We start from the raw sequence: 25,251 nt of genomic DNA, 5'->3' as shown, positions 1-25,251 counted from the left end.
TAGAATGCACTGACGTCAGTGATGTCACTGACAGCTGATTCCAAGGCAAGGGGAGGAGTAGGGAAACAAACGGAGTGTGTTTCCCTACTCCTCCCCCTGCCTACCAATCAGCTGTCAGTGCCCCCCCCCCCTCGGCACAACACCCAAGCCTCTCCGCCCCAGTGCAGCACCAAAGCCCCTACCCCCCCTCGACGCATCACCCAAGACCCTCCCCCCGGCGCATCACCAAAGCCCCTACCCCCCCCCTCTCGGGCACATCAACTCCCTCGCCACCCGCAGCTGCCAATACTAACGCTGTCCGGCCGCTGCTGCTTCTCCTATGGAGCAGCAGTGGCCGGTACAAAAAGAAAAAAGCCAAAAAAAGATTTTTAACCTGAAACGCGGCTCCGTAGACAGCCATCTGGCATTGGCTGTCGTCACTGCAGCCGCTCCTCCTCTCCCCTCCATGTCACTGCCCCTGCAGGAAGACCCCGGAGGAGCGCAGTGACGTCAGAGGAGAGAGGAGGAGCGGCTGCAGAGATGACAGCCAATGCCAGATAGCTGTCTACGGAGCCGTGTTTCAGGTTTAAAATCTATTTTTGGCTTTTTTCTTTTTTGTACCGGCCGCTGCTGCTCAACAGGAGACGCAGCAGCGGCTGGACAGCGTTAGTATTGGCGGCTGCGGGTGGCGAGGGGGTTGATGTGCCCGAGGGGGGGTAGGGGCTTGGGTGATGCGCTGGGGGGTAGGGGTTTGGGTGATGCGCCGAGGGGAGAGGAAAGGGTCACTGGACATGGGTGGCTGGAGGGGGGCAGGGGGAGGGGAGGGTCGCTGGACATGGGTGGCTGCAGAGGGAGAGGAGGGTCGCTGGACATGGATGGCTGCGGGGGGGCAGGGAAGAGGGAGGTGGGGAGGGGGGTCCTGAGACCAGATGGGTGGATGTAGGGGAGGGCAGGGGAGACAGAATGGACGCTGCAGGGGGGCAGGGGGAGAGGAGGGTCACTGGACATGGGTGGCTGCAGGGGGGGCAGAGGAGAGAGGTGGGTCGCTAGACATGGGTAGCTATGGGGGGGCAAGGGGAAAGGAGAGGAGGGTCATTGGACATGGGTGGCTGCAGGGGGGCAGGGGAGAGGAGGGTCGCTGGACATGGGTAGCTGCAGGGGGAGAGGAGGGTTGCTGTACATGGGTGCCTGCAGGGGGGGCAGGGGGAGAGGAGAGTTGCTGGACATGGGTGGCTGCAGGGGGAGCAGGGGAGAGAGGAGGGCCGCTGCACATGCGTGGCTACAGGGGCAGAGGAGGGTTGGTGGGGAGGAGGTCCTGAGACCAGATGGGTGGCTGCAGGGGGGCAGGGGAGACAGGAAGGGCGCTGCAGGGGGGGGGGGGATTACCTTGCTAGCGCCCGTTTCATTGCCTACCGAAATGGGCCTTTTATACTAGTATTTTATAATGGCATCCTGGCACACAGGTACCATTATAGAGTTTGCACACAGTACACTGCATCTAGGCACCTAACTTGTAGCACCCAGTTATAGAATTGCCTCCATAGTGTCTCTCTCAGTGGGGTGATTCATGGGTTTACCAGTATTACGATGAGCAAACAGGCCACACTTGGAGAACATAATGGAAGGAAATGTGATTGTATTTCATGAGAGGGAGTATTAGTTTCAAGTGACATAACTCAGACTGCATGCATCTTGGGACAGTGTTCCTGGATGATCCCTAGAGGTCTCCTGCTTAAGGATGGGAGGCTTAAGCTCAAATGGGAGATCTTGGTTAAGAGCTGATTAACCAGAAAGATGTAGAGAAACTGAATTGAGGTGTTGTCCAACATTGCTATGGTTATCAAGAAATGTTTCGTAGCAAGAAGCCATTTAAAAATATCCCTAGTAGTAGAAAACTACCAGGATTGTGCCGATGCAGCTTGATGTGTCATATTTGGAACATTTATTAATCCTACTGAGCACTGGCATTAAGAAAGCAAATATTTGTTAACAAAAAACTGAAACTTGGAGGAAAATACATCTAGGCTCATTTCTATATTGCTAAAGTATGGTGCCTGCTGTTATTATTGCAAACTGAGAAATTCAGCTTTTTGGCTGAGTGAACACATGCAGAACTGGTGCAAAAGGAATTAGAAATTAGAGTACACATAAGTGACCTATAGAGAGAGAATCCTTTCCCACTGTAGTTCTCATTTCCATATATCCAAAAATGGAGCTGTATTTTCTAAATGACAAATTCTCCATCCTTACCCACCCGCTCACACATGCATATTGTAATGAACAACAAATAAAAATTCATTCTACCTCACACACACACACACACACACACACACATACTGCAGCTGCTTTGCTTTTTTATTTTGTTGCTAGATGATGACTCTAAGAATAAAGATGATGAAAGATGAATATTTTTCCCAGTGGCGTAGCAAGGGCGGGGTGGTGGGGCGGTCCGTCCCGGGTGTCAGCGGGTGGGGGGGGGGGGTGCTCCACTACCGCTGCTCCCACCCTGTCCTGCCTTAAAAAAATTTTTTTCAAAGCGCCGGAGTGGCAGGCAGTGCCTCACGTCTGCCCTGCTAGTAAAAAGCTCCTGGTTGTCGTCGTCGGGTCTTCCCACATTGAATCCCGCCCTCCTCTGAGGTAATTTCCTATTACCGCGAGGGCGGGCAGGACTCAATGTGGGAAGGCCCGACGCCGATGTCCAGGAGCTTTTTACTAGCAGGGCAGACGCGAAGCGCTGCCTGCCACTCCGGCATTTCGAAAAAAAATTTTTTAAGGCAGGACAGGGTGGGAGCAGGAGAACAGAGCTGGTAGGTGTGTCGGGTCAGGTCGGATGGGAGGAGGGACTCAGAGGGGTGCTCAAAGGGGAGAAGGGGATTGGGGAGGGTGGGGGAGGGAGCCCAGATGGGTGCCCAGAGGGAAGAAGGGGATTGGGGAGGGTGGGGAGGGAGCCCAGATGGGTGCCCAGAGGGGATTGGGGAAGGTGGGGGAGCCCAGATGGGTGCCCAAAGGGGACTGGGGAGGGTGGGGGAGCCCAGATGGGTGCCCAGAGGGGAGAAGGGGATTGGGGAACCCAGATGGGTGCCCGAAGGGGATCGGGGAGGGTGGGGGAGCCCAGATGGGTGCCCAGAGGGGAGAAGGGGATTTGGGAGGGTGGGGGAGCCCAGATGGGTGCCCAGAGGGGAGAAGGGGATTGGGGAGGGTGGGGGAGTCCAGATGGGTGCCCGAAGGGGATTGGGGAGGGTGGGGGAGCCCAGATGGGTGCCCAGAGGGGAGAAGGGGATTGGGGAGGGTGGGGACAGACCCTGGATGGAAGGGGGAGCGTGAGGGAGGGCAGACCCTAGATGGATGGGAGAGGGAGGGCAGACGGATTGAATGGGCAGAGAGAAAGGGCAGATGGTGGGTGGAAGGGGGAGAGACAAAGAGGGCAGACTGGGGCAAATGGTGGATGGAAGGGGCAGAGATAGAGGGCAGATGTGGATGGAAGGTAGGGAGAGAGAGGGCAGATGTTGATGGAAGGAAGAGAAAAATGGCAGACTGGGGCAGATGGTGGATGGAAGGGGCAGAGAGAGAGGGCAGACAGTGGGTGGAAGGGACATTAGAGAGGGCAGACACTGGATGGCAGAGAGAGAGAGCGAAGACAGATGCTGGATGGAAGGAAGACAGTGAAAAGAAGATGAGGAAAGCAGAAACCAGAGACAACAAACTGTAAATATATATTTTTATTATTTTGCTTTAGGATATAGTATTGTAGCTGTGTTAATGTTTATAAATAGAACATGTAAATAAGGTAATCTTTTTATTGGACTAATTTTAATACATTTTGACAACTTTCAGAGAACAAAACCCCCTTCCTCAGGTCAGGATAGGATACTGTAACAGCAGTATACTGTATTGACCTGAAGAAGGAGATTTTGGCTTCTGGAAGCTAAATGTATTAGTCCAATAAAATGGCATTATTTTATTTTCTGTATTTGTTTTATTTCTATTTGTTAATTTGTAAAGTGGTGATTGGTATTTGTTAGTTTTTTTCAAATTTACATCTGCTGTCTTTATATTTTGCACAGTACTAGGGGACATTTTCTGTTTCTGTGGTGTTGCATTGTATGCAGAGTCTGGCATCGGGGGTTCAGTTTAATTTTTGTTTAAATAGAAAGTTTATGATTACTTATTCTATAGTGGATTAGGGTGTATCTGTGTTTGTGAAAAAGACATGGCTTTCAATTGGCATTGACTGTGCAGGTTTGACGATCTGTACTATTCTGTCTGGTTTCGTTTTTACAATAGGTGAATTGATGTTCTAGTGCTCACTGTAGTGTTTAAGATCCTTTCCTTTTCCTTGTGTGACTCGTAGAAATGACTGCTTATGGTATGGTAGAATTGCTCTATAGGTCCTGAGTGTTTTGTATTCTCTGTATGCCTAGTACTGGATTTGGGAGGGTGTTAAAAAATGACCGGCCCTGGGTGTCAACTACCCTAGCTACGCCACTGATTTTTCCTGCATTGACAGTGAATACTAGCATAACAGATGATAAAAAAAATAATAGTAGGAAGTTAAAAAAATTGAAATAAATACAGAAGTAAATAAAATATATATCGCATAAATAAATTGAGAATAGAACCTTAATAAATAGATGACTATCAGGCTTATTTTCGATAGAGAAGGGCACCCATGTTCTGACACAAATCGGGAGATGGGCGTCCATTTCTCAGGGTTGCCCAAATCGGCATAATTGAAAGCCGATTTTGGGCGCCCTCAACTGCTTTCCGTCGTGGGGATGACCACAAAGTTCACAGGGGCATGTCGGCAGTGTAGCGAAGGCGGGACTGGGGTGTGATTAAGAGATGGGTGTCCTTGGCCGATAATGGAAAAAAGAAGGGCGTTGCTGACGAGCATGGCCGACTTTACTTGGTCCATTTTTTCTTGCGACCAAGCCTCAAAAAAGGTGCCCGAACTGACCAGATGACCACCGTAGGGAATCGGGGATGACCTCTCCTTACTCCCCCAGTGGTCGCCAACCCCCTCCCACCCTAAAAAACTTTTAAAATGTTTTTGCCAGCCTCTATGCCAGCCTCAAATGTCATACCCAGCTCCATGACAGCAGTATGCAGGTCCCTGGAGCAGTTTTAGTGGGTGCAGTGCACTTCAGGCAGGCGGACCCAGGCCCATCCCCCCTACCTGTTACACTTGTGATGGTAAATGTGAGCCCTCCAAAATCCACCAGAAACCCACTGTACCCACATCTAGGTGCCACCCTTGACTCATAAGGGCTATGGTAGTGGTGTACAGTTGTGGATAGTGGGTTTTTGTGGGGGGTTGGGGGGCTCAGCACACAAGGTAAGGGAGCTATGTTCCTGGGAGCAATTTATGAAGTCCACTGCAGTGCCCTCTAGGGTGCCCGGTTGGTGTCCTGGCATGTGAGGGGGACCAGTGCACTACGAATGCTGGCTCCTCCCACAATCAAATGCATTGGATTTGGTCATCTCTGAGATAGGCGTCCTCGGTTTCTATTATCGCCGAAAACCGGGGACGAAGATCTCTAAGGATGGCCCCAGGAAAACTTGGGCGCCCCGTACGATTATGCCCCTCTATATCAGTAAAATACATTCATTTTAATCATTTCATCCTTAAAAATGCATTTTATTAATACATTTCAATTACTGTCTCATAAGTGTATAGGATATGATTATGTTTATTAAAACCTTGTTTACCATATATATCAAACCAGTGAATCTAAGCAGTGTACAAATCTAAATCAAAAATCAACAGGAAAAATGCCATTATTTATAATAAAAAAAGAAAATGGTTAACCAATCCCACAAACACAAACATACAGAACAGTCATACACAAAAAGTGAGTGCTCTATCATCAAGTGTAAAACCAGGAGACACTTCCCAAGTTAAGACCCCCCATCATACATGCTAGAGATTAATGTTAAAAGCCCATATAAAAAATAGCTTTAAGAAAGGTTTTTAAAATGTGGAAAAGGACTCCTCAAAATGGATTTGTATAGGCAGGGAATTCCATAATGATGGGGCCAAAAAATAAAAGGCTGTGTATCGAGTGGACTCCAATTTGGCCACTCTAGGGCTGGGAAGGATTAGCACAGTGGCGTACTAAGGGGGGACGGTGGGGGCAGTCCGACCCGGGTACACGCCGCTGGGGGGTGCCGCGGCGCATGCCTGTCGGCTGAGTCCGAGTTCACTAACTTCGCTAACTTCGTTTGTTCGTTCGCTGCAGCTCCCTCTGGCCTGGAACAGGTTACTTCCTGTTCCGGGGTAGAGGGAGCTGCAGCGAACGCACGAAGTTAGCGAAGTTAGCTAACTCGGACTCAGCCGACAGGCGCGCACCGCGGCACCCCCCCACCCCCAGCGGCGTGCACCTGGTGGGTGTCATTTTGCCGGGTGGGGGGGGGGAGGTGTCATTTCATAGGGGGAGCCTGCGCTGCACCCGGGGAGGCGCATCGGCGATCCGCCCCGGGGGTCATGCAGGCTAGGATCGCCACTGGATTAGCATCCATGGAGGAAAAGACCCAAGATGGAGCCATCAGTACACAGTGGTACAGAGGGGCACCTGAAGGAAAGGCTTTATGAGCAAGAGTTAAAATTTTGAAAGGGACATGAAACTGAACCAGAAGCCAATATAGTTTGATAAGAAGAGGGGTAATGTGGCCAACTTTACTCACTTTGCAAAGGAAGCAAGCTGTGCAATTCTAGAGAGTTTGGAGCCATTTGATATAGGGGGACTGTTGTATACAGAATTACAATAATACCTTGACACAGTTGTGTTTGGTAATAAATAACTCTCTGTGAAGAAATTTTTACAAAAGGTTGAGTGTGAAAATGAGACTATTACATAACCAAGCTCACTAATGATACAACCATAACAAGCACATAAGCGCAAGTAGAAGCATGACTTAATGATCAGAGCAGCAGTTTGGTTCAAATCCCACTATGACTCCTTGTGATCATGGTAAACTCACAACAGTCCATTGCCTCAGGTACAAACTTGAGGTGGAGAAGGGGGAGTTATCACTGTATAGTTAAAGGCAGGAGTCACCAACCTGTAGCATCCCAGTATCGCAAGTTCTGAGACCTATGGTAAAAACATGTAAGCATTGGAAAAATATCTGAATATTTGACAACCCTTCAATGCTTGTAAAAGACAATATTAAAGAAGAGCTCTGGGAGAGAAATGTCCCTTGTTAGATTCCATACTCAACTATATTATTTACCATAACTAAAGCAGTGTTATCTACAAGGAGTTCTACAAGAATGGGATGAAAGAAGCAGGTCAATCCTTGATGAAATAGCCCCAATGAAAGTGAAAAGAGTCCCAGACAAAAGATAGCTCCCTGGTTTATCAAAGAACTGTGCAAGCTGAAAAGCAAATGTAGGAGCAAAGAAAGATTGTGGAACAAAACTCAAAACAGATAATAACAAAGAGGAATGGAAGAATGCAATAGAACTCTATAAACTAAAAATAAGGGAAGAAAAAATAGAAGTACTACAAAGAACAGATAAGGCCAGATCACCAAAATAAAAATAATAATTACAAAAAACTATACAGTTTGGTCAACAGTATGTTAAACACAAGCAACATTGCATCAATTAATGACCATCACTTGACAGCAGAAGCACTGGCCAATTACTTTGAAGATAAGACTATCGAGCTAAGGAATTGTCTCATACAGGCTGATACCACACTTGAGGCCTTCATAGATGATATAGATAGCCCTCAGGAACAAATAATTGCGGACAGAATATGGTTAACATTAAAACCACCAACATTTGATACAGTACATCAAGCAATCAAAAATGTTTCTACCACATATTGCATATTAGACATATGCCCAAAATACATAATAAAAGACGCCCTGATGACCTTCATAAACCAATTCATATCCCATCTGGCTTTCATGCTATCACATGGTCAATTCCCAACTGAAAAAGGCAATATAATGCTGACACCTAAACCCAAAAATGAGAAGATAAGCAAAAGCATAATCACAAGTTTAAAGACCTGTAGCCTCCATACCCCTCTGACTAAAATCAATTTGACATGTCGAGCACCTTCAACATGGTCGATCACATGCTCCTGCTCTGACTACTGGACAAATTTGGCATCAACGGTGCTGCACTACACTGGTTCAAAGGCTTCTTAACATCCAGGTCATGCCAAGTAAAAATGGGCACCTCAACATCCCTTCCATGGAAAGCGGAATGTGGAGTCCCACAGGGCTCATCATTATCTCCTATGCTTTTCAACATAATGATGCTATCATGCTGGCAAAAAATGGATTCAACCCATTCATCTATGTTGATGATGTTTCAATTTACATCTCATTCAAAAAGGACCTGACAGAAATTAGGTGTAAGATCAAATCAGTTATGAACATCATGGAATCATGGGCTTCAGCTTTCAAGTTGAAACTTAAAGAAAAAACGCAGTGTCTGGTACTAACATCAACTCACTGCAAAGACATCAGCCCTCTCATTGATCTAGACAGAACAATGCAACTGATAGCAAACCACTTGAAAATCTTAGGAGTTAACTAGACTGAGAAATGAGTCTTGAAAATCAGGTTGTGACAGTTACAAAAAAAATGTTCCATAGTTATTGGAAACAAACACGTACAAAATTGCTTCCCCATGACAGTTTTCCTTATGTTATTTCAAACAATGGTGTTGGCCCATATGGATTACTGCAATGGAGTATATGCAGGCTGTGAGAACTCAATCCTCAGAACAAGGCCGCAAGACTCATATATAGCAAATCAAAATTTGACTTGGCTTACCCACTGTTGAAAAATTTTCACTGGCTACTAATCAAAGAGTGGATAGCCTTTGAACAATGCTCTATGGTTTATAGAATAATATATGGCTTAGCACCAGGTTACATGACCAACTTGGTCTCTGAGAGTCTAAAAATACTTGGTGTAATTGTTGATCGTAACTTATTACTCATGAATCAAACAAACTCCACCACCAAGAAAATATTCTTCTCTCTATGGAAACTAAAACGGATAAAATCTTATTTCCCCAGAGAAATATTTCATAACCTAGTTCAATCACTGGTATTAAGCCACCTAGACTATTGTAATGGAATATACGCAGGATGCAAAGAACAACTTCTAAAGAAATTCCAAACCGCCAAGAATACAGCAGCCAGATTAATCTATGGAAAATCAAAATTCGACAGTTCTAGACCCCTTCGTGAGAAACTACACTGGCTTCCAGTAAAGGAACAAATTACTTTTAAAATTTGCACCCTGGTCCATAAAATTCTTTATGGTGAAGCCCCAGGTTACATGGATGCCCTTATCAATTTGCCACCTAGGAATTCTTGTAGATCATCCCATTCATATTTAAACCTACATCATCCTACCTGTAAAGGTCTCAAATATAAATCCACATACGCTTCCACCTTTTCCTTTATTAGTACTCAACTATGGAATGCATTACCTAAATCTGTGAAAATCATTCATGATCATCTGAACTTCAGAAAATCTCTTAAAAACAGATTATTTTATTTATTTATTTATTTGTAGCATTTGTATCCCACATTTTCCCACCTATTTGCAGGCTCAATGTGGCTTACATTTGCCGTAGTGGCGATTGCCATTTCCGGTCTACAGAGTTGCACATGGTTTTACAGTCAGTGCGTACATACATGGTATAAAAATACATTGCGATCTTGCGTAGGTGTCAACATTAAGTTGTTGCTCAGGTATCGACATTAGGGTAGAAGTGATAGTGTTTGGCAGTGAGGTTAGTCAGCATTGTGTGGTTACATGGAAAGTCTTACTCTAATGGACCAGTCTTAAATCCATAATTCCTGGAACACAACTAATTTATGGACCTCATGGACTCTTCCCCTCTTTCCCCTTGTCCCTTGTAATTACTATCCTTCCTATACACCTTACTATACTTTGTTTGTTTACTGGATTGGCGATTGCCTTTACGGACTGATGTTAGCCACATTGAGCCTGCCAGTGGGTGGGAAAATGTGGGGTATAAATGTTATAAATAAATAAACTTAATCAACCTCCAAATATGAAACTCTACCAAAGATTTGCGTAATTTTCTGAGTCCACATTTTCAACATTGTCAAAACATAAAATACAAATCCATGTATTCAGCTAGTTTTAATTACCTAGGTACTAAAATCTGGAACTCATTACCAAGAGGCCCTTTTACAAAGGTGTGCTGAAAAATGGCCTGCGGTAGTGTAGATGCATGTTTTGGGCACGCGCAGAATCATTTTTCAGCGCACATGTAAAAAATGCCTTTTTAAACTTTTTTGCGAAAATGGACATGCGGCAAAATGAAAATTGTCGTACGTCCATTTTGAGTCTGAGACATTACCGCCAGCCATTGACCTAGCCGTAAAGTCTCATGTGGTAACCGGGCAGTAATGACCTATGTGCGTCAAATGCCACTTGGCGCAAGCCCAATACTCACGTCAGAAAATATTTTTGGCCACGCGTACTGGCCGTGAGTCAAAAATGCAATTACTACAAGAGCCACTCAGTAGCCTGGCAGTAACTCCATTTTGCCATGTATTGGGCAAACATAGACGCTTAAGCGGCTTAGTAAAAGGGCCACCAAATGATGCATGAATAACTACTTAAAATTCTGGAAACGCCTAAAAGCAATCTTTTTCAAAAATACTTTTACAAAGAATCCACATAATTTACATAGCATGCATGAAACTATTTTTCTAATCCAAGCAGTAATAATGTCTTATCTAAATATAAAATTGTCAATTGTCCTTTAAGCCTGTACAGCATTCTAATAGCAAATGTTAGTAACTATGTAGTTATGCACTGCTAGTGGCAAATTGTCAGATCTTCAAATGTTTCCTTAAACTTTTCTGTAGCCATACTGAAAGAACCATTGTATGATGTAGGATATAAATGACAAAATAAATAAAGAAATACATAAATAAAATTCTCAATCAACACCTCATTATTTTATAAGATATAGGTGCTCATTTTCAAAAGAGAAAAACATCTCAAAAAAGGCATAAAGTGGCATTTGGATGATTTTCTCAAAAAAATGTCAGTAAACTGTGGTACAGGTTTCACTGCTTGCTGACTCCCACGGTAAATCAAAGTGTGATAAAATCCCAACTTTTACTGCACCTTTATAACTACCCTCTAAGTCCCTTCAACTCATTCAGAATATCACTATCCAAATGACTTCTAGTAGTGGGAAACATAATCACATTAAGACTGTGTTGCACACACATTGGGCCAGATTCTGTATTTAACGTCTAAAATCTAAATGCATCGGATTAATGTGCCTAGCACCATTCTATATAATGTGCCTAAAGTTAGACATGGAGTATAGAATAGCGCATAGGACCAGGGAACATGCCTATATTTAGGTGTGGCCATTTATACCACTGAAAGCATGGTATAAATACCTGCACCTAAGTGTAGGTGCATTCCCCCAAATTCCATAACACACATAAATTTGAGCAATGCCCCCAACATTTTCACACTCCTCCTATAGCTGCGCTCCCTTTTTAGCTGCATGTTAGAATTTACGTGTGCCTCTTTTTAGAATATACCTAAAATGAAGCGTGTGTAAATTCCAATTATCACCAATTTAGTCGTTCACATAGAGGGGCACAATTGAATGCGAACAATGTCGGAGAACGGGTACGTGAAGGGGCGGGACAGACTGTATTTTCAAAAAAAATGGGCGGCCATCTTTTTTTTCGATAAAACGGTTTGTGCCGGCCAAATGCATCGGATGTGTGCAGATTTGAGCTGGGCGGTTTCGTTTTTCAGCGATAATGGAAACCAAAGGCGTCCAGCTCAAAAACGAACAAATCCAAGGCATTGGGTCGTGGGAGGGGCCAGGATTCGTAGTGCAGTGGTCCCCCTCACAGGCCAGGACACCAACCGGGCACCCTAGGGGGCACTTGTAACAATTTAAAATAAAAAGTAAAATACCTCCAAAGTCCATAGCTCCCTTCATTTGGGTGCTGAGCACCTCAAATTCCCCCCCCAAACCCACTGCCCAGAACTCTACTACATTACCACAGCCCTTATGGCTGAAGGGGGGCACCTAGATGTGGGTACAGTGGGTTTTGGGGTGGTCTGGAGGGCTCCCATTTACCACCACAAGTGTAACAGGTGAGGGGATGGGCCTGGGTCCACCTGGGTGAAGTCCACTGCACCCACTAACACCTGCTCCAGGGACCTGCATACTGCTGTGATGGAGCTGGGTATGACATTTGAGGCTGGCATACAGGCTGGCAAAAAATGTTTTTAAAGTTCTTTTTTTTTGGTGGGAGGGGATTAGTGACCACTGGGGGAGTCAGGGGAGGTCATCCCCGATTTCCTCCGGTGGTCATCTGGGCAGTTGGGGCACTTTTGGGGGGCTTGTTTGTGAGAAAAAAGGGTCCAGAAAAAGTGACCCAACTTCTCGCTAAAAACGCTTTTCTTTTTTCCATTATTGGCCGAGGGCGCCCATCTCTGCTCGGTTGATAAACACGCCCCAGTCCCGCCTTCACCATGCCTTCGACACACCCCCATCAACTTTGTTCGTTCCCGCAACAGATTGCAGTTACCCAAAATCGGCTTTCAATTATACCGATTTGGGCACCCACCGAAGAAAGGCGCCCATTTCTCGATTTGGGTTGAAATATGGGCACCCATCACTTTCGAAAATAAGGCTGATTGGGCCCCTTTTACAAAGTGGCGGTAAGCCCAATGTGGGCTTGCTAAAAAGGAACTACCACCAGGCTAGTGCAGCAGTCCAGTGGTAGTTTCCACCCCAGCGTGCCATCATATCTAGTGCTACAAAATATTTTTGTAGCACCGGCGTGTACCTGGTGATGATCGGGCAGTGCCGCGTGCAGCCCAGTTGCCGCCAGGTTAGCGTGGGAGCCCTTAATTCCACCTCAATTGGTGGTGGTAAGGGATCCCCCCAGAAATAGCCATGCGGCAAGTGTTTCATGGTGTTCATGGTGTTCTCAGTGCCTGGTTTGCATATTTGGAATTCCATGCCTAGTGAGATTTGTATGGAATCTAATTACATGCTATTTAGATGTAAACTGGAGTCTCATTTATTCTCCCTCACGTTTGGATAAATATATCTTAGAGCAGTTACTGAAAAGGATGTTTTGGAAGAATTTGATTTATAGAGTAAAATGTTTTATGGTTGTGTATTTGGGATAGTTATTTTGAGATGATATTGATTGTATATTATATGTGGTTATCATCTGTGTATTTTGTTCTTGCTTATATGTTGATGTTATAGAAGTTCTATTGTAAGAGAAATTTAAAAAAATGTTGGAGGGGTGTGGAAGTCACCACAAACAAGTCTGTTCCAGGAAGATAAATAAAAGTCTAATTTTATTCACAAATGTATATTCACCAATGAGTGCATCCAATGCAGTACATATAATAATCCAGCAGATGTCATACACTCAATCTTATAAAGGCATGTACTGCACAGGTGGACCCTATAAAGGCTGTGTTTTGGCAAATAAGCTCTCCTCAGAAGTCCTTTCTGTATATAACATGGATTATTCATTAAGAGCCCCTTTTACAAAGTGGCAGTACTTCCCACCCCCAGCGCACCATCATATTTGGTGCTATAAAATATATATTTATTTTTGTAGCGTTGGTGTGGACCCGGCGGTAATAAGACAGTGCCATGCGCTGGAGCCCTTACCTCCACATCAATGGGTGGCAGTAAGGGCTCCCCCCAAAATGGCCGTGTGGCAAGTACTTCACTTGCTGCATGGCCATTTCTTTAAAAAAAGAAAGACCTACCTTTTACTAGCTGCGGTAAAAGGGGGCCTAGGCGTGCGTCAAAAACATGCACCAATGCCACTGCCACAGCTTGGTAAAAGGGGCCCTAACTTGGATGCAATCAAGCAATATCTGAAGCTATACAAAATCGAATCTAATACATGTCTTATAAACTGCTATAATCCCTCAATAGGGTTCAGTATAGTAGACCAATCATCTCTACAAAAACAGAAAAGTCTTAAATTTCCTATGAAATGATAAGCAATTATCTTGGTGCTGTTTGTAAGCCACAAAGGGGCCGGTATTCAGCCGGCGGGAGGCAGTCAGCATAAGTGCCGCAGTATGTGCTGACCCTAGAATACAATGTCGGGCCATTTCCGGTGACTGAAATTGAATACCTGGGGGGGGGGGGTTGGCCGGAGCCAAATTAATTTAATTGGCTAAGTGAATATTTAGCACTGGCTGGTTAATAGTAAGCAAAAATAGGACTGCTATTTATGCAGTCCGATTTGCCCACTAAATTTAGCTGGTCAGCACTGAACATTGCTGGTTATCATGAGATATAGCTGGTTAACTTTTTAGCGCTAACTGCGAATATCAGTGGAGATAACCAGTTATTTTGAACTGAATATTTGCGGTTACGCACCAAAACGCTACTTAACTGGTCAGAGGTCGTTTCTGGCCAGCTAAATAGCTTTGAGTATTAGGGATAGAGTACTCTGGTGCTAGATGAAATATAAGTATTATAAATGCATACATTCATAGATTTGTGTGCATTAAATCAACAGTACACACTAATTTTTAAAGATGCAATAATGAATTGAATGTGTTCTTACAAATGACTTTTTATTAATGTTATATTTTAACAGCAGATGATGGGTTGAAAAGGTAATTTTTCAATTATGTCTTGTTTTCATTTTTTATTTTGTTTATGTAGTTCACTTTTTAAATCCTTTATTTGTATTATTATTTTAAAAAATGTGTCCTACCACTGTGTTTGACATTTTTATAGTGTGGATTGATGCGCCTTTCTTGTTGTGCTGCAGTACAATTTATGATATTGCCAAAAGCTGATGGCAATGTATAATCCTCATATCTCCTGGCACTTATGAAAGAGTTCTGGCAGAAATAGGAATGCAGTACATCTGGCAGTTGGAGAAGTTCCTCATATAAATGTTTGCTTATGAGGTTAAATGGGTTTTCCGGAGGTGCTAACTGTTCCAGCCCCTTTATAGCATGCAGCTGAATAGATATGCCATACGTCATGGGTAATAAAACAAATTGGTCAAAAGTAAAGAAATATTCATTGTTATTTATATTCCACATACATTTTCCTACTTGTAAAACTATTTCTTTTCAGTCATGTTCTGTGCGTTCAATGTGATTAGTGTATACATAATATCAGAAGAGAGTACAGTCTATGGTGTACAGAGAACATAGTAACATAGTAAATGATGGCAGAAAAAGACCTGCATGGTCCATCCAGTCTGCCCAACAAGACAAACTCATATGTGCTACTTTTTGTGTATACCCTACTTTGATTTGTACCTGTCCTCTTCAGGGCACAGACCGTATAAGTCTGCCCAGCACTATCCCCGCCTCCCAACCACCAGCCCCGCCTCCCACCACTGGCTCTGGCACAGAACGGTACTATTAACAAATTAGTATCCCAATGGTATACCATGTCTCCATAGTCAACGGTTGAGCTGAGTCAAAAGAAACAGAGGGTGGTGATTAACTTACAGAATAATCAGTTAAGTGCCTCAAGGATCAGTCATGATGTACTGCAGTGTTTTTGTGAGTGGTATTGCCTAATTGCTATCAGGAATGGTTTATGTAGGTAGTGGATGATATGATCTGCAACAAAATGGACTCTCCTAAAGGAATAAAACAAAATTCTGGAGTAATTAAAAAATGAGGAGTTGCCAGGTGCTTGGCTGCTAAGACTATACACCCCCCCCCCCCCCAAATTCTGTAAATGGCACTTAAAATAGCACATACAAATTTGGGTGAACTCCCAATTTGTGCACATAATTTAATTATAAAATAAAAGGGATTCACACGTAATTTAGATGCAAGGATTACAGGATTTACTTGTTCTAAGTCCTCACATCTAAAGTTAGGTGCTAAGCGTATTCTATACTTGGTGCCTAACATTTAGTGCTGTTTATAGAATAGAACTTATTAGTGCATTATTTTTGGCACTGATTTTTCAGTTCTATTTTTAGAGCTTGTTTCAAAATGTATAGACGTATCCAGGGGCTTATATTTTAACATAAGACATAAGAATAGCCATACTGGGTCAGACCAATGGTCCATCTAGCCCAGTATCCTGCTTCCAACAGTGGCCAATCCAGGTCACAAGTACCTGCCAGAAACCCAAATAGTAGCAACAGTTCATGCTACTGATCCCAGGGCAAGTGGTGGCTTCCTCCATGTCCATCTCAATAACAGACTATAGTCTTTTCCTCCAGGAACTTGTTCAAACCTTTTTAAAACCCAGATATGATAAGCACTGTTACCACATCCTCCAGGAAAGAGTTCCAGAGCTTAACTATTCTTTGAGTGAAAAAAAATATTTCCTCTTATTTGATTACAAGTATTTCCATGAAATTTCATTGAGAGTCCCCTGGTCTTTGTACTTTATGAAAGAGTGAAAAATTGATTCACTTCTACTCATTCTACACCATTCAGGATTTTATAGAACTCAATCATATTCCTTTCATCATCTCTTTTCCAGACTGAACAGCCCCTACCTCATTAGCCTTTCTTCATATTAGAGTAATTCCATACCTTTTATTATATCAGTCTTCTTTGAACCTTTTTTAATTCTACTATATCTTTGTTGAGATACGGCATCTATAAAAAATTCCAAAAATGTGCCCATTTTATAAAGGCAGATAACAAACCAGTATCTCAACAAAAGCCCAAGGAAGCAAATAAAGTACTTAAAATTATATATTCTCTCAGGATTCTGTGACTGACATAATGATTATTGTGATGTCCAGGCTTCCGTGTGTAAAGGAAACTGATGTTTCAGCCATTGTGCTGAGGCTTTCTTCAGGGTATAAAGGAAGCCACAGCACAATGACTTAAAAATCAATTCCATTTACTCAGCCATGGCAACACCCAGACAAACAAATTGAATACCCCAAACTACAGCATCAGGGCTGATATTAGACATTCAGGGGCCCAGAGCATAAACTGGGGAGGAGGCGCCAAAGCTGGTCTTCTGCCTATGCTTTGAGTCATCTTGAAGCAGGTTTGGGGGGCCCCTTGTAGTATAGGGGCCCAGGACAATTGCCCCGTTTGCCACCCCCTAACACTGGCCCTGTACAGCACTGGTAAAACAAGAGACACTATCAGAAATTATATAATATTATAGAATATATTTCTCAACTAATCTAACTGTGGTCATTCTGGAGCTCATCACATCATTCATTTTGGGCAGATGAATGATATGGTAAACTCCTGAAGGGCTGCATTTGAATGTTGAAGCATTTGAAGCACAATTTCTATGGTTCCTCTTTTTTCACCAGTGATGTAGTTTGGGATATTTAGGCCCTTATTCCAGAAGTCTTATTTGCTATTTATACATATAATATCTACATTTGCCTGTGTATATTGCATACATATGTAAAACCTGATTTTAGAAAGACAGCATTTATACATGTATGTCTGCACTATGTATAGTTTACAAGGAAGTATAGTTTAGATGAGGCTTGGGCAGAACTCAAACCTACCCATGCCGTTCCTATTTCATAAAGGGAATGCATACATATGTCCCAGTATACCAGCGTGGGAATTTGAAGCTGCTTCCTTGCACATGTAGGTTTGTTAAAAGTGTTCTTAGGGCCAGCCCTCAATAGGAGGGCTTCTCATTTGTATTCTTTGGTGCCTATTTCCCTCTCTAATTTGAAAATTAGCAGTATGTACATTTGTAGGTGTAACCTAATGACTAGATCAGCAGGCTGAGAACCAAAGGAGTCTGGTTCAAATCCAACTGTGACTCCTTGTGATCATGGGTAAGTCACTTAACCCTCCATTGCCTCAGGTACAAACTTGGGGTGGGGAGGGGGAGTTATCATTGTATGGTTAAAGGCAGGCGTCACCAATTTGCAGCATCTCTGTACCTCAAGTTCTGAGACCTATGGTAAAAAAAATAATAACATTGCCTGAGAGCCACCTCACAAGCAGCATTATTTCACCACCTGGAAGCACTGGAAAAAGAATCTGAATATTTGACAACCCTTCAATGATTGTAAAAGACAATAGTAAAGAAGAGCTCTGGGAGAGAAATGTCCCTTGTTAGATTCCATACTCAACTATATCATTTACCATTACTAAAGCAGTGTTATATTCTAGACAAGAAGTTAATCAGTGAAACATATCGCCCCATATTTCAAAACCCCCCACAACATCCCAGCAAGGTCTTGTGAGCAATGAAACCTACAAATGATGAAACACCCACAAATATCAAAAAGACTTATTCACACTAATCTAGCATGGCTACCAGCATGATTCAATCTATATCCATTACCAAATCATCTGCATTTCATATAACATGGGTGGGCTTGGACATTTCCAATTTACATATGTAAATTATAGAATATTATGTTAGGCGTGTTGCATGCACACTTAGTCGCTCCTATTTATGCATGTCAATGGCCTTGCATAAATGGTCAGAACTAATGGTAGGCATGCATGTTCCAGTTTATGTTAGTATTTCTTAACTGTATTTTGGCGCACAGATGACATTATAGAATTAGTTCACAGCGAGTGGCATCAACACACCTACTATAAGACTCCAAGTTATAGATTTGCCCCCTTTTGTCTATTATATATGATATTGTTATGTTTGATAGAATGTATTTACTATTTATTAAACATTATTGATACATCTAATGTACATTTATCTGGTTTCACCATTCTTCCCTGAATGCGTTTTTTTAATCTACTTTCCTTTGTGTTGGCTACAGAATGCTTCAGATTTCCATTTATTCAGCAATGCAAATTCAGCACTATTGCAATACTAAATTCCAGGCTAGAAAATATACAGTGAAATTATCCGTGACGACAAATGGGTCCTATTTAATTAAATAATTTGGTTTATATTATATTGTTTTTATTTATTTTAACTTCCTTAAGGGTATCTCATTAAACTCCACTGTTAATAAGCTAGCTTCCTACCACCACATGGGTATGTTTTTATTAACTGCTTCTTAATTTATTTTATGCTTCAGCCATGCTTAGAATTATGGAGTAACTTTTATATGCATTAAAATATACACTATAATTTACTAATTGATTCTGTATTTAATGTTTTTAATTCCCATGTTGCAATGTAGTAAATTAATTGTTAATTGCATGATTGATTTCTAATGTTTTGTGTGCAAGAAAGATTTTATTTTTCAAAATCTGTATCAAAGCTGCTTTCTTCAGCTCATTGGAATATACATTCCTTGTTGTAGGATAGTTTTAAATTTCTCCTTATCCAGGGCAGGTGCAGGGGTATTAGGCACTCTAGACTGATATTCATTCTTGCACCATCTTCAATTAACTTTCTACCCAGTAGTTCCGCTCCTCAGACTTTGGGTCCTTTTACTAAGCTGTGTTAAGCTAACATGTGCCTAATGCAGCTTAAAATGGTTTACAGAGGGAAACGCTAAATTTGTTTGACAGACCAGTCTGGGGACAGAGAGTGTGTGTTCTTACGCTAATCAGCATATTTACATTAATGTGCACTAACTAGTCAGCGCAGAATTACTGCCAGACCCCTTACCACCTACAAAATAGGTGTTGGTAAGTGCTCATAGGGTAATTTTTTCTAATGGTTGAATGCTAATGGCAATATTAGTGCATGATCATTAATACAAAATGGAAAATTGGCCATTTTACAGCTGCAGTAAAAATGGCCTTAGCATGGGTTTTTCCCACATGCAAAGGCCAGTGCTTGCCACAGCTTAATAAAAAGACCCAATAATGGCTAAATTCAACATTTATTATCTCCTAAGCATTCAACTCCCAGAACAGGCCTGCATACATAACTGAATATCATATTTAAAATATTGAAACTTGCTATACTTATATACCAGCTACACATATAGAAATGGCTTATACAGTATAAGCCTATCTCAAGGATTGTGCAATAATGCAATTTTATAAAGGGGTTATGTGTTCAAACATAAACCATAAAGCATAGAAAATAAGTGCCTATAAGAGGGGCATGCTCTGGATGAGGAATGGACACATTCTCCAGATTCTATATGTAGTGCTCAAATTTGGGCACCGATTGAAGATGCATGCGAGCCAATTGATTGCAATAAACTGATGGTATCAATTATTGCATTTAGTAGGCATGGTAGTCATCAATTTATTGCAATTAATTGGCTCACATGCCAATTAATTTGCACATACATCTTCAATCAGTGCCCAAATTTGGGCAACCTAACAACTGTAGTATTTAGCAGTTACTAGCAACTAGTAATTAGCAGGACCCTAAGGGATTTATGCATGTGGGTTTATTTGCATGGGCATCTTCCTGGGCACTATTCTATAAACCCACATGCATAAATCCATTAGGGTCCTGTTTACTAAGGTGTGCTAGCATTTTTAGCATGCAGTAAAATTAGCGCACATTAAATGCTAGAGACACTCATATATTCTTATGGGTGTCTCTAGCATTAGTGCACATTAAAAACGCTAGCACGCCTATAGTGCAGCGTAGTGAACAGGACTCTTAGTGCGCAACTAAAAAGATATGTGGCTAGAAGTCGGACTAGAGCATTCCAAAAAATTGCATGCGGAGATATAGAATTGTGCCATTCCTGCATCCAAATGCCAAGAGCTGGGCACCAGCATTTATACCAGGTTTCAGCTGGCATAAATACCGATGCCCAAATTTCAGTGCAGGAAAGGGCCCTAAGTGCAATTCTATAAAGAGAGTTCAACTTGAAGTACCCTTCATAGAGCAGTTCTACGTGCTGATTTTTTCCAACACCCAAATTTGGGCATTATTTACTGAATCTGATCCATTGTCATGCTGCCACCACCCTGTAATCTGGGGACACAGTTATTTCTAAGATTCTTTACTGCACTTCCACTTTAAGATACTTGGTTAGGATCCCAAAGTCTAAAGTGCATGTGTACAGAAACTATACAACTTCTTTATTTAAACGTAGATGCTATAGCAAAGTATTTCCCCCTTTGGAGCTTTGGAGTTTCTCTTACCCTTGTATAATCTCTGGTGAGGCCCCATTTAGAATACTATGTGCAATTCTGGAGACTGCACCTACAAAAAGATATAAACAGAATAGAGTCAGTCCATAAGGAGGCTGCAAAATTGGTCAGTGGTCTCTGTCATAAAGCGTATAGGGACAGGCTTGTAGACCTCAACATGTATACTACTACTACTACTACTACTACTACTATTTAACATTTCTAAAGCGCTACTAGGGTTACACAGCACTGTACAATTTAACATAGAAGGACAGTCCCTGCTCAAAGAGCTTACAATCTAATGGACAAATGTACAGTCAGTCAAGTAGGGGCAGTCTAGATTTCCTGAGAGGTATAAAGGTTAGGTGCCGAAGGCAACATTGAAGAGGTGGGCTTTGAGCAAGGATTTGAAGATGGGTAGGGAGGGGGCTTGGCGTATGGGCTCAGGAAGTTGATTCCTCGCATAGGGTGAGACGAGGAAGAATGGGCAGAGCCTGGAGTTGGCGGTGGTGGAGAAGGGTACTGAGAGGAGGGATTTGTCCTGTGAGCGGAGGTTTCGGGCGGGAACGTAAGGGGAGATGAGGGTGGAGAGGTAATAAGGGGCTGCAGACTGAGTGCATTTGTAGGTGAGAAGGAGAAGCTTGAACTGTATGCGGTATCTGATCGGAAGCCAGTGAAGCAACCTGAGGAGAGGGGTGATACGAGTATATCGGTTCAGGCGGAATATAAGACGTGCAGCAGAGTTCTGAATGGATTGAAGGGGGGATAGATAGCTAAGTGGGAGGCCAGTGAGGAGAAGGTTGCAGTAGTCAAGGCGAGAGGTAATGAGAGCGTGGATGAGAGTTTGGGTGGTGTGCTCAGAGAGGAAAGGGCGAATTTTGCTGATGTTAAAGAGGAAGAAGCGACAGGTCTTGGCTGTCTGCTGGATATGCGCAGAGAATGAGAGGGAGGAGTCGAAGATGACTCCGAGGTTGCGGGCAGATGAGACGGGGAGGATAAGGGTTTTATCAACTGAGATCGAGAGTGGAGGAAGAGGAGAGGTGGGATTTGGTGGAAAGACGATAAGCTCGGTCTTGGACATGTTCAGTTTCAGGTGGCGGTTGGACATCCATGCAGCAATGTCGGATAAGCAGGCCGATACCTTGGTCTGGGTCTCCACGGTGATGTCTGGTGTGGAGAGATACAGCTGGGTGTCATCAGCATAAAGATGATACTGGAAACCATGAGATGAGATTAGTGAGCCCAGGGATGAGGTGTAGATTGAAAAAAGAAGGGGTCCAAGGACAGATCCCTGGGGAACTCCAACAGAGAGCGGGATGGAGGTGGAAGAAGAACCATGAGAGTGTACTCTGAAGGTGCGGTGAGAGAGATAGGAGGAGAACCAGGAGAGGACAGATCCCTGGAACCCAAATGAGGACAGTGTGGCGAGAAGTAAATCATGATTGACAGTGTCAAACGCAGTGGATAGATCGAGGAGGATAAGGATGGAGTAGTGGCCTCTGGATTTGGCAAGGAACAGGTCATTACAGACTTTAGAGAGTGCTGTTTCTGTTGAGTGTAGAGGGCGAAAACCGGATTGAAGTGGATCGAGGATGGCCTGAGAGGAGAGGAAATCAAGGCAGCAGCTGTGAACGGCGCGCTCAAGTATTTTGGAGAGGAAGGGTAGGAGGGAGATGGGGTGGTAGTTGGAGGGACAGGTAGGGTCAAGTGATGTTTTTTTGAGGAGAGGTGTGACTACGTCATGCTTGAAGGTGTCAGGGACAGTTGCAGTGGAGAGAGAGAGGTTGAGGATATGACAGATGGAGGGGGTGACAGTATGAGAGATGGTGTTAAGTAAGTTGGTGGGGATGGGATCAGAGGAACAAGTTGTGCATTTCGAGGAGGAAAGAAGGCGGGCGGTTTCCTTCTCAGTGATATCAGGAAAGGAAGAGAAAGAGTTGGTTGGTTGGTTGAGGGAGAGGGTTGAAGAGAGAAGAGGAGGAGGTGGCTTGGTAGTGAATTCAAGGTTGATCTTTTGCACCTTGTCGCGGAAGTAGTCAGTCAGTGATTGAGGAGAGAGTGGGGGTGGGGGGGTGGGAGCGGAGGGAACTTTGAGGAGGGAGTTAAGGGTCGCGAAGAGACGACGAAGGTTGGAGCTGAGAGAATTGGTCAATTGGGTGTAGTAGTCCTGTTTGGCAAGGAATAGGGAGGACTGGAAGGAGGATAGCATGAATTTGTAATGAAGGAAATCTGAATAGGTGCGAGATTTCCTCCAGAGGCATTCAGCAGATTGGGCGCAGGAGCGAAGGTAATGGATGCAAGGGGTCAACCAGAGCTGGGGATTAGTACGCCTTGTGGGACAGGAGATGGATGGTGCGAGGGTGTCCAGAGCAGAGGAGAGAGTGGCATTGTAAGCGGAGACAGCCTCGTCGACAGACTCGGAGGACATGACGGAGGGAAGGAGATTAGGAATACTAGAGGATAAGGTGGGAGAGTCAATAGCCTGGAGATTCCTGGAAGTAATGGTTAACGTTGGGCGGGGCTGGGGGGGGTGAAGGAGTGTGAAGGTGATCAGGTGATGATCAGAGAGAGGAAGAGCTGAGGCGTGGAAATTGGAGGGTGAGCTGGAAAAGGAGAGGACGAGGTCAAGACAATGGCCATTTTGGTGAGTAGGGGTGGTGGAGCACAGCTGGAGGTTGAAGGAGGATGTTAGAGTGAGGAACTGAGAAGCGTGAGAGTCAGATGGGTCATCAGCGTGTATATTAAAGTCTCCGAGAATGAGGGACGGAGATTAGGGATCAAGAAAAACAGAAAGCCAGGCATCGAAGTCAGTAAGGAAGGAAGTGAGAGATTTATCAGGGGGGCGGTAAATGACTGCAACTCTGAGTGGCAGCGGGTAGAATAGACGGATGGAGTGAACTTCAAAGGATGAGAAGCAGTGAGATTGCAGTAGGAGGAGAGGTTGAAAACTACAGGCGGGTGAGAGTAGTAACCCGACACCTCCTCCGCGGCTAACTGGGCGGGGAGTGTGGGAGAAAAGATAACCTCCATGGCATAGGGCCACGACTGAGGCCGAGTCATCGGGGGTGAGCCAGGTTTCAGTTAGGGCGAGCAGATGAAGGGAGCAGGAGATGAAGAGATCGTGGGTGAAGGAAAGTTTGTTGCACACGGAGTGGGCATTCCACAGGGCACACGAGAAGGGGAGGGAAGAAGGGGGAAGGAGGGGAACAGGAATGAGATTGGAGATATCTCGGAAGCGTTTGCATGGATAAGACGAGGGCATGTGTGGGGAGCCTGGATTGGGATTGATGTCTCTGGCGGATAGTAGGAGAAGGAGCAAGAGAGAGCAGAGGAGGGTGGGGAAGGTAGGTCGACGAAGACGGGATGAGCTTAGTAGGAATGGGGATGGGCTAATGGCAGGAAGGAAGTGTTGAAGGTTGAGAGCTAGGAGGGGGGGGGATAGGAGAGATGGTGAGGTGGTCAGGGACGGGGGTGGGTAGGGTAGTGCAGTAGTGAGTAGGACGGGAGAGGACATGGATGGGCAATGAATACCTGCAGTGGACAGTGGTGGGGGGAGGGAGAAAAGATTAGGAAGGGACAGGGCGATGAAGAGAATGTGTAAAGGGGCCATGGTCAGGGAGGCAGGTGATAGGTGAGCTGGTAGGCAGGTGGGTCGGCAGTTAGGTAGTTGTGCAGGCTTGAAGGCAGACGGCAGGCGGGGAGGCAGTTAGGTAGTTGAGCAGGCTAGATGGCAGGCAGGTAGTTGATGGGTTGATAAATAGGCAAGTTGTTGGTCTGGCAAACAGGCAGGTTGGTTACTGATCACCAAGCAAATTGATGGACTGACAGCATGCAGGTTGGTTGCTGGTAGGCAGGCAGGCAGGCAGGCATGCAGGTAGGCTGGGGTGGATGCGATGGGAGCTGGAGCAGATTGCTGGAACAAGCAGGGGAAAAGCTGCATCAGGCGGACTGGAACAAGCTGGAGCAGATTGCTGGAACAGGCAGGGAGGAGCTGGAACAAGCTGGAACAGACTGATTGGAGCAAGCTGGAACAGACGGACGGGAACAATCTGGAATAGATGGACTGGAACAGTCTGGGACAGACAGACAGGAACAGGCTGGAGTAGATAGACTGGAACAGGCTGGAACGGGCGGCCTGGCACAAGCTGGAACAAGCTGGTACAGATGGACTGGAACAAGTTGGAACAAGCTGGAACGAGTGGCCTGGAGCAAGCTGGAACAAGCTGGTACAGATGGACTGGAACAAGTTGGAGCAGAAGACAGCAGAGCAGCAGGGCTGGG

Source organism: Microcaecilia unicolor, chromosome 1 (assembly GCF_901765095.1).
Source record: "Microcaecilia unicolor chromosome 1, aMicUni1.1, whole genome shotgun sequence".
Taxonomy (NCBI): Eukaryota; Metazoa; Chordata; class Amphibia; order Gymnophiona; family Siphonopidae; genus Microcaecilia; species Microcaecilia unicolor.
This window is presented reverse-complemented; position numbering follows the sequence as displayed.